The sequence below is a fragment of the Schistocerca piceifrons genome, chromosome 6 (genome assembly GCF_021461385.2).
Source record: "Schistocerca piceifrons isolate TAMUIC-IGC-003096 chromosome 6, iqSchPice1.1, whole genome shotgun sequence".
Taxonomy (NCBI): Eukaryota; Metazoa; Arthropoda; class Insecta; order Orthoptera; family Acrididae; genus Schistocerca; species Schistocerca piceifrons.
The window spans coordinates 56,928,934-56,940,424 of record NC_060143.1 but is presented as its reverse complement, the minus strand read 5'-3'; the positions used below and the strand labels follow the sequence as shown (position 1 = coordinate 56,940,424).

General features: G+C 40.8%; 1 pseudogene; it reads left to right on the top strand.

Moving 5' to 3' along the window:
- Nucleotides 1–8,526: 8,526 nt before the first annotated feature.
- Nucleotides 8,527–8,644, top strand: LOC124803558 (annotated as a pseudogene).
- Nucleotides 8,645–11,491: the final 2,847 nt, after the last annotated feature.

Sequence of the window (11,491 nt, the reverse complement as noted above, 5' to 3'; positions counted from 1 at the left end):
TGTACGATGGAAATACTTCTTCATATTATGTCATCTCGTGGGTTTGTTTGTCTTTCCCATGGCTCAGTTAACAGAAGAAGTATGTCCTCCTGCACTAGGGCTTCATCAAATCAGTCAAAAAGTTTCCTTTGTTAGATGTCGTAAGTTTCCCAGATTTTTACGATGTAATGACGATATTCCTCTATACTGCCGTGAACCCAACGACCGGTTTATGAATCCTCGGTTCAGAACAGGCAGGACTTTCTTGTTGGCGTTCATAGGCTATTGGCAGGTTTTCAAGAATGGGTTATAGCATATTAGACGGTATATGGTTGGGTTATTTTCTTGGTACAGCGGTTTGTGTGGTGTGCATACTGTAAGACCTTCGGTACACACGCCATCAGATTATTTGACTTGTCGCTCTAACGAAGTAGGCGAGTGTCAGCAATATGTCTCGTGGTCTTATCGTGGCGTGTTTATCTTCTGCCGTTAGGTCAGACGATAGAAATGCCACTTGCATGCTTAGAGTAGCAGATTGACGGTGACCAACTTTAAACAGAACTTGATTAATTTTCACACACATTTATTCAAATAATAACATGCATAAAAATGACTTAACTTGGTTCTGGATGCTATTTACAATTGACAATGTGAAGTTCCTTGGGTCTTGGTACGTTAATCTTATTCTCACATATCTCTGTTGCTTGACAAAGTGTCTATACATTTCTCTTCATGGGTATGTACAGGAATATGATAATCTTATTAGGCGCAGACTGAAACTTAACTATAGACTGGTACAGACTAATGTAGACTGGTACACACAGGTGCAGATTAATGCAGAGTAATGCAGACTGACTAATCGGAGGTCTGTACACTCATTATAATACCTCATGTGTTCAGGTATCACTGCGTGAGTGTGATCCGCTAGGAGAAAAGGTTCTACGTTAGCAGCAATCTCATTGGCTGCGTTACATATTAATACGCGGATCGGCGGAAGCAGAATTTGGTCCGTCTCTAAGACAGCGCCATCTCGCAGTGCGGAGATGGACGAGCACTGTGCCTGCGCCGTTGTGCTTAGCGGGGTGCCCTCTAGTGGGAAAGTTGTGTACGCGCTGACTACGTGGAACTATGTACACAACAGTTTGCTTCCTGTGCAGGTAACGTAAAAACTGAAAATAAGAAAAAAAAGTTTCCGTACACGGACTAGAAGTCACACCCCTCTGATTATCGTTCTGAAATCTTTCCACTGCACCGAGCGAGGTGGCGCAGTGGTTAGCACACTGGACTCGCATTCGGGAGGACGACAGTTCAATCCCGTCTCCGACCATCCTGATTTAGGTTTTCTGTGATTTCCCTAAATCGTTTCAGGCAAATGCCGGGATGGTTCCTTTGAAAGGGCACGGCCGATTTCCTTCCCCATCCTTCCCTAACCCGAGCTTGCGCTCCGTCTCTAATGACCTCGTTGTCGACGGGACGTTAAACACCACTAACCTAACCTAACCTTTCCACTGCTCCAACCGCTGGCAGGAAATTTCGCTAACATAAAAGGCTCATGCCTCCACCTACTCGCGCCAAAGAGCTACTTTTTGTAAACGCTCGGTCATCTGGAGTTTCCACTTCTTTTATTTTCAGTTCTGACCAGACTCTACATATACTATAAATCTGAAGGAAACAGACAATGACGAGTAGGCGCGATTCACTTGTGAACTCCATTAGGACGTATTCTGTGCTCCCGCCTGGATACAACAACTAACTTCTGCGTTTCGTCGCTCAGTACAGATTTAGTGTACACTCTTTAAATTGTTTAGACTGCTTTGACCATGTATTTGACATTTTAAACAGCCAGATAAATGTGGAATCCGTTTCAGCGGTTGCTGCCTATACATGTAGCTTTTTTTATTTCAACAGACTCGCGCTTGTGTGTGTGTGTGTGTGTGTGTGTGTGTGTGTACGTGTGTGTGTGTGTGTGTGTGTGTGCATAGGCACGTATGAGTGTGTGTGTCAGACAGAAAGAGAGATGGAGGATGTTTCTGAACCAATGCGGAGAGCCCTTTTAGGATCCTGTTGGACTGACGATTAGATATTAACAGAAAAGAAATTAGTCTAACTATATTTAAGTGCTTGTGTGCACAGATACACAAACAGAGATGTTTCACATTGCGTTAAACGCACTCATCTGAGGCACGTTTATCTTCTTTAGCCTGTCGAACTAATTGTCTTTAAGACAGTCCTTCGATGGTATCTGTCCCAAGTTGTTGTTGTTGTTGTGATCTTCAGTCCAGAGACTGGCTTGATAAAGCTCTCCATGCTACTCTATCCTGTGCAAGCTTCTTCATCTCCCAGTACCTACTGCAACCTACATCCTACGGAATCTGCTTAGCGTATTCATCTCTTGTACTCCCTCTACGATTTTTGCCCTCCACGCTGCCCTCCAATAATAAACTGGTGATCCCTTGATGCCTCAGAATATGTCCTACCAACCGATCCCTTCTTCTAGTCAAATTGTGCCACAAATTTCTCTTCTTCCAAAGTCTATGCAATACCTCCTCATTAGATATGTGATCTAACCATCTAATCTTCAGCATTATTCTGTAGCACCAGATTTCGAAAGCTTCTATTCTCTTCTTGTCCAAACTATTTATCGTCCACGTTTCACTTCCATACATGGCTACACTCCATACAAATAATTTCAGAATCGACTTTCTGACATCTAAATCTATACTCGATGTTAACAAATTTCTCTTCTTCAGAAACTCTTTACTTGCCATTCCCAGTCTACATTTTATATCCTCTGTACTTCGACCATCATCAGTTATTTTGATCCCCAAATAGCAAAACTCCTTTACTACTTTAAGTGTCTCATTTCCTAATATAATTCCCTCAGCGTCACCAGAGTTAATTCGACTACATTTCATTATCCTCGTTTTGCTTTCCTTCATGTTCATCTTATATCCGCCTTTCAAGACACTCTCCATTGCGTTCAACTGCTCATCCAGGTCCTTTGCTGTCTCTGACAGAATTACAATGTCATCTGGCGAACCTTAAAGTTTTTATTTCTTCTCCATGGATTTTAAATCCTATTCCGAATTTTTATCTTGTTTCCTTTACTGCTTGCTCAATATACAGATAGAATAACAGCGGGGAGAGGCTACAACCCTGTCTCAGTCCCTTCCCAACCGCTGCTTCCCTTTCAAGCCCCTCGACTCTTTACAACTGCCATCTGGTTTCTGTATAAATTGTAAATAGCCTTTCGCCTCCTGTCTTTTACCCCTGCCACCTTCAGAATTTGAAAGAGAGTATTCCAGTCAACATTGTCAGAAGCTTTCTCTAAGTCTAAAAATGCTAGAAATATAGGTTTGCCCTTCCTTAATCTACCTTGTAAGATAAGTCGAAGGGTCAGTTTTGGCTCACGTGTTCCACGTTTCTACGGAATCCAAACTGATCTTCCCCGAGGTTGGCTTCTGCCAGTTTTTCCATTCGACAGTAAAGAATTCGCGTTAATATTTTGCAGCCGTGACTTATTAAACTGATAGTTCTGTAATTTTCACATCTGTCAACACCTGCTTTATTTGGGATTCGAATTATTATATCCTTCTTGAAGTCTGAATCTGTCCCGTAAGTCAGGTGAATCATGGGAGGATTCAAGCTTTCAGGTAAATATTTGATATGGACAGAATAATAATAAAAATATCCAGCATTACTGTTCCATAGTAATGCTATTTTATTGCTCGTTGTGCATCGGCTTTAGCTTTGTGTGCTACCTTCAGACAAAGAATTATAAATATTATACTGGAACCTCGATAGTCTGTATTTAAATTTTTGCTAGGGCTATGTTCCTCAAAGAATTTCCATAAATGTGAAACCGCAATACAGTTTACATCGTTTTTAACACTTCATTGGATGAAAGAATATAGCATAATTATGGGGACAACCCCGCTTTTCATACACAGCAGCATTAACTGTGATACAGGATAGGAGGCCATCTCTTCGTAAGGCCGTATTCTTCTGCCGCCTCCCCCGCGGCTTGGATCAGCTTTCTCCGCCTGTGAGCTGTTCATCGGTTTTCGCGCCTATCTCAGACGCAGGCGTTATGGGTGCGCTATCAGCCGCTCCAGGAGAAGCTGGTTTTTCTTTTACGAGATTCTTGCCGCCGCCCTTTCCCTTTTCCCAAGCATCCTCAAGGACGGAGAAGGTGAAGGTCGAAGAAGAGACAGCGAAACCAATGCACTCAACCGGCCATGTGATGGCACTACGAAAGCTCCCCAAACTGCGAATACAGATGACATGAATCAGTCTGTAAAAGAAGAAACCCTCGTGCTTTGATTTGAGATTTCACTCACAGTTGTGTAATTTTGTACAATTTAGCCTCCTGTTACCTTCACAGATGTCTTCGTCCCAGTAACTCAATTATCAGTGTGCGATTCGACATCGTTTGATAGCAGCCTCATTATTTCACCAATCACTTTATGGTATTTCTTAACAGGCAATTTGTTCTTTCAGAACGAGGAGTTAATATAATAAATTAGGTCTAAATATCTTGATCCTGATGGTAACTTAAGCTTTTAAGTAGCAAACGTTTCGTTAATTAATTTTAAATTATTTAAAAGAAACCGTTGTTTCACGAGGATGCACGTTATTCGGATAAGATGTTTTATTTGCCGCTACTGGCCAATTTCGACCTAATGATAATTTTCAGGTGTACATGTAGTATCAAGCTAAAAACTGTTGGAACGACACCAATTGCTTTCCGCCACAAAAACTTAACTTCCTTGCAAGTTCTGTAATACCTTTTTGGTACAGTTGTTGACTATAGAAAATGGTTACGACAAGACCACTACGTAGCACTACTCATCATGGCTATCAGGGCAGCTGAAAATTAATACCATGATACTGAAAATATCAGGAAATATGTTATTAGAGCTGTCACAGACTTTGACGCTTGTAATCTCAAATTTATTATAGTAAATGTTTCGAAGGCAAATTTCAACTAGAAATTACATGAGGAAAATTATTGTACTGGACCAAGCCTTGAACTCCTATCGAGCAACTAATATTCCTGTTAACTAACCACGAAACATTTTACACACGGCTTCCGCCGAGAGTAATGAAGTGTGCTCATATTTAAAATTGATATGACTTGACATAAAGTTTATGTTGGACTGGGATTCGAACCCGGCAACTAATCTGACTGTTAAATAAGTGTAATCAAATATTAGATATCGAATTCCATCACCAGTGCCAAGATAACTGGGACTGAAGTTGCGAGAAGAGAAGGTTTCCCCTACTGGGATTCGAACTTATCACGTCTCGTCATCGTTTTCTAGCCACGAACAAACGTGAAATATCGATTTACTTCGACAGTAGTGAGATATGCGCATATCTGAACTGGAAATGTTAGACGAAATGTTCTATGCTGACTGTGCATCGAAATCATACATGTAATCGTTGTTGACTACACCCGAAGAGATATTAACTTTCAAATTCTTTTTCATCAGTAACTAGATATGGTATGTTTGAATCCGAAAGGATCTCACAAAGTTCTCTGTCTAACTGCAAGTCGAATCAGGTACATATTGCTATTGTTGACAAACGTCCCCTTAGAAAAATTATAAATGACAGTGCTGGTAAACCTCTTTCGTTATTTGATTTTCAAACAGATGAGCAAAACTGAACGTACTCAAACATTTCTCTCTTTACTTATTCTGGTCATCACTAAACTGACACAATATTTTTAGCGCAACGCAATCTGACTTTAAATAATCCCTACAAAATAATGGCCCTGACTAACAATAACCTATACCTTTCATGAATCACTTACCTCACAAAAATCTTCGTTACTCGAACTACTGCAATACAGCGAGCGCCAATACTGCCAGCTAAATAAAAGATTCTAACTACTGAAGGCACTAACTACTGATAAACATAGTTAGCAAGTGAAAGATTTTGATAGAGAATAAACAATGTATTTACCTTAATAGTGTTCAAAAGTCATAATATATATATCAGTTCATGACATCCAGTCTTACAAATTTACTCTTTCTGATGGACACACGTCCAGATCATCCGCTCTCAAAACTCCGCCATCTCTCTCCCCACATCCACCACTGCTGGCGGCTCACCTCCAACTGCGCAATACTACGCGCTGTTCACGTCCAACTGCCCAACACTACAATAGAAAATATTCCAAGAATGCAAACCAGCCACAGACTGCACACAGCACAGCCAGTGATTTTCATACACAGCGCTACGTGGAGTTATCAACATAAAAACCTAAACAGCCTACTTACAAGCATGAAGAGACATACAAGTCGTAATTATTATTCACATTTAGTGGCGTGCACATGCTACAGATTGAAATGATATAATGAAAATATTTTTCCAAGTTAGAATTGGAACTGAGACAGAGGCCTTTCCTGGAGATACTGAAAAGTTTGGAATCTTAAGAAACAAGGAAATGGGGGAACTATATCGTCCCGAAGGGTCAAATCGTGTGAAAATGGAGATCTCATTTCTAATTTCAATCCAGTTTCAATATTTTTGGTGTTTCAAGATTAAATACAAAAAGAAATAAGCGGCCTGCGCCCTTGTATAATGATCGGTTCATTAATAATATAAAATTTATGATGAAAGAAAGGTTACAGGTGCCACAGTTCTACTAACCGCCACATGCTCTCTGCAGGTTGTGGCGAAGGACTGTTATGTTTAATGTGGGTTTGGCACCATTGCGCAGCCCTGCATTGTTCAGTTGGCGTTACCAGAGGTGACAAAGGTCTTCTTATGTTTGTTGAAAATGATGGCCCTAAATGCGAATCGAACTGACGAGGAACTACTTGAGTGCGAGGTCACAAAAGGCCAATTATGTTCATGACATTCGACGCCCCACGTATTGCCTACCACGCAACCACAATATTGTCTGCTAATGAGAACAGAGGGTGGGACTGGAGGCACACAGCTGTGAGCACGGCTTGAGACTACGGAGCGTAGTTGGACTGCCTAGTCGACGAGTAACCCACAACAGTGCTACAGTGCTAGCTGTGTTGATACAAAGCAGAACAATGGCAACGACGAAGAAAGCATACATTTCATTATATCTACAATAACAGTTGCCGAAGCTGACAGTTCTCCAGAAAGGAACCCAAGTAAATTCGTAAAGTGAGAAAGAAGTAGCAGATGAAATATTGGCGTCTCTGCAAGATTAGTCAGAGGAATGTGTGATGACGTATACGCTCGACTGTACAGACAATGTACATAAGAAGTACGATGATGACGATAGATGGTTAACAAGTGAAAGTGATACTGAAACAGGTGTCGAGCCATGTAGCTCTTCATCCTTGTCACAGGAAGCCACAATTCCTGTCTCCAATGAAACGTAGTATAGGACAATGGTTGTCCAAGGAGCGGGTACTAAACATAATTACGTACATGAAAGATCATCCACGGCGTAGTAAAAACAATTCTGAACAGATGTCGAATAAGTCTGCAGCAATAAGACTATGTCGTTTATAAGGAAAACTACGGGTATTCAAGAGAGGGATAGGCGCACTTGTTACAATACCTCTCGATACAATTGATAGGACTTGCATGATAGTGACCTACTATGTTACACACATCAAATTGCGCGCGACATAAAATGCATTTATTCAAGGCGAGCAGTGTATGGTTGCCTAACTTCAAATAGTGCTACAGAATTGGAAAACGTAGGATAACGAAATTTCGAGCAAAGCGTTAACTTGACGATGCACAGCAAACTGCGGAATCGGGCAGAAAATTTGTAGATAAAGTAAATTAACTTATCCTGGCGTTCAGAAAGGAATTTGTTTCAATTCCGACCAATCGGGATTTGAGAGAGGAAGTGTCTATGGGAGGAACCCTGGAAATTAGAGGTACAAAGAGAGTTGTATCAAGATGAATAAACACCAATGCCTCAATGCATTCGTATACAATTATGCCGACTATGAAAGTGGTGGTAAACTAGCTGGAAAGTTAATTATTGAACTGCGGGAAGTCGGAGGTGCTCTGCCTCCTACGATTCTTTCTCAAGGGCAGTAGGGAATATTTACATCACACCAAGTAAGAGTGAGATAACGGGCGTAAGTGAACTACAACTACGGTACGAGCACTGCTTTTGGCCAATAGCTCGTCAGAATATCTTGCTTTTGGCTGATTCCTGGCCTGCATATAAAAATAAAGCTCTTTTAGAGGAATTTATCCCTGCTAAAAACCGTGTGACATTGCAGTTTATACCATCTGGAACCACTGGACAAATTCAGCCTCTAGATTTTTGTCTTGTAAAACATGTGGACCGTGTTATGCATCACTAGACCAAGCAACGTCCCTTTAAATTTTATGATGTGGGCGTATTCTGTTGGGAAATAACATAATCTATTAAGGGGGAAAAACACAGTTGCTATCGTTGCAACGGTTACCATGAAATACTGGAAAAGTCTAAGTGCCACTTCGCCTATGTTTGATGCTCAGTTTTGCATCACAGATCCACAAGCCACAACCCCAGTTGTATTTTTGTAACAGTAGACCAAGCGCCACTTTGCCAACGGCCTTGCCGCAGTGGTAACACCGGTTCCCGTCAGATCACTGAAGTTAAGCGCTGTCGGGCTGGGCTAGCACTTGGATGGGTCACCATTCGGTCTGCCGAGCGCTGTTGGCAAGTGGGGTGCACTCAGCCCTTGTGAGGCAAACTGAGGAGCTACTTGATTGAAAAGTAGCGGCTCCGGTGTCGGAAACTGACATACGGCCGGGAGAGCGATGTGCTGACCACATGCCCCTCCGTATCCGCATCCAGTGATGCCTATGAGCTGAGGATGACACGACGTCTGGTCAGTACCGTTGGACCTTCATGGCCCATTCGGGAGGAGTTTAGTTTAGCTTAGTTTGGTACTAATGATGGTAGACGGTAACAAGTGACAACGCTGGTTCACGACATTGGCTGTGTGAAGAGACCAAGCAAGACGTCTTCTTTCCTCGCTCTATGAGCTGTGTGGTGTTTATGGACCTAATAGTAGGTTCACTGTTGTAACGTCATGATTGTTATGATTACCAGTTGCGATAATGGATGCTTTCAAAACCAGAACACAACGTATTAATGAAAGTGTAACACGGATGTCGAATGGATCTGGAGTTTTAAATATACAAAAACGTAAGTTTCTTTTGGAGACTAATTTCAAAACTACTCCAAAAAGACCTTACCCATTCCGTTCTTCCTCCATACTTTAATGAAGATGAGAACTGCAGATCTGGTAATAACAACGTTGACAATGATGAGAGGCAAATAAACGTAAGTAGAGAGATCAGACAACAGAATATGTGTACTAATTACGTACAAAGTAACATTCCTGAACCAGATAGGAATCAGTTATTGAAAGGGAGGCCAAAAATTAGACGGAAACGTAAGTACGAAAACCAAGACAGCGCGACTAGGAAAAAATGTTGCATCGGAAACAAGGGCAGTTTTACTCAAAGAAATGTCTTCAAAGGAGCTGAAGTGTATCGACATTATCTCTGCCCCTGCAAATACTTGGAAAAAGTATGAGAGGACAATGCTAGGAAAGAATTTGACAAATTTTATAGTGTTGATTCCCATGATGGCCAGCGTGCATTGATTTGCTCAGTGGTTTATGACTTTGAAACAAAACGGGAAAGACTGAAAACACCAAGCAAAAGAAATTTTAGTAGTTTATACGAACTGTGCGGAATGTTAGAATCCAAAATGTTCTTGTGCAGACATTGAAGATGTCAAGCTGTAAAGAGTGAAAAACGCTTTGCAAGATAAGAAATGCCTTGAAGGCGTTCGCAATTTTCGTGGAGCATGTAATGGAAAAAATGAAACTACTGATGTCGTTGTACAAGAGGTAATTGAAAGCACGAAGAAATTCAACAAATATAAATCCTCAGTGCTATTTGCATTGTTGCAACTGTTTTGTGTTTCATAACAATCGAGAAGAGATACGTCCATGATACAATAACGACAGTTTTGTTACCTTCAGCATGTTTTTCAACAATGTTTAACTTTGCAAATATAATTTGCTATTATTCATGCTTCGTTTCCAATAAAGTGACTACATAAAGTTGTATCAGACTATGAAAGGCATGTGGTTTACTAAAGCTCCATTGATATATTAGATATAATATACTGTTCATTTATGCATAATGTGTCCAAAGGTCTTTCAAGTCCTTTAGTCTGTTGATACATAACAAAGCTCATGAGCGGCAACTAAACTTAAGTAGGCTGAAGATTATTTTTGGCATCTTCTCGTGTTGTTTAGAATTTAATTACGTTGAGCTTCCACTACTAAGTTAAACAATAATAACCATTCTTTGGTACAAAAAATTGGGAAAGCTGAACACTAAATACATTTTTCAGGGAATGGAAAATTTGAGATCCATTATTCCACTCATGACAGTCTGGCACTTGGTCTGGTGATGCATATACCGACCATATTATAGCACTATTTGCAGCTAAGCCTTAAGGGATCGCCAGTTTCACGACGAACTCCATGACAGATTGTTTCGCTTTCGGTTGCATGCAGTCTCACTTTCCACAGTTCTCACTGCGTTACACCAATACGATGCTATACGCATTCTTTAAGAGTAGATGCCTAGGTGAACGTCCTGCGCGGTTTGTAGCGCCCAAGGCTTTGTGATCACTGTGACGCGCCATTTTTCATTCGGTGTTGATGGTGCAGTGAGTCATTAGCAGCTAATACCTTTCCTCTCGTAATTGTAAACACAACACTTTCAAATGAGCCTTACTGAAAAACTTTTGTCCTCTCACTCAAGGCGTTCCTTGTGAGATCTGAAGCATAAAAAGACAACATACAGCTGATTCTTGGTTTTGTAGTACGGAAGGACGCTCCGCACTGAATAAGAATTCTCATTCCCTGGAGTTGGGTTGCAGCCTGTTCCACATATTCATTTCCTTTCTCATCCGCAACATTTTTACCAGCTACATCGGCTACCCACTATATACTTTCGACTTGTTTTTCTAGTTACTGAAATAAACTAATGCAACGGTGTTCTGCACGAACTGGCAACTCTGTTAGATGAGGAAATTTCACAAGAAAGTGTTCCTTTCCACTTGAGCTGTTGTGACGTAGTATGTATGTATGGTCTAGTAATAAATTTTTCATAATTTAAATGCAAAGCCTAGATATCTAGCACGCTGCTCTCTTTGCATGTTAAATGGCATTTTGTCTCACAGAACAGCATTGTGATTAATGTTGATGCAACATATTGAAGTATGTAATTTACCATTACTAGGAAAATTTAGCGGAGAATTTGTTTATTGTGTTGTCATGTAGGTTGTTATAGCTACATTTATCAGTCGTCAGTTTTTAGTTGTGGTTCCAACCTTATTGCATCTTGCACTTTTGAAAGTTATGAGGATCGTTGCTTACGGGTTATGAACCGCAGTCTGAAACGCAAAAAGTCGAATATTTACATAGTTTTGATCTATTTGGACTTAATACAGAGTTTGCAGGCAGCGGAGGCATATGGA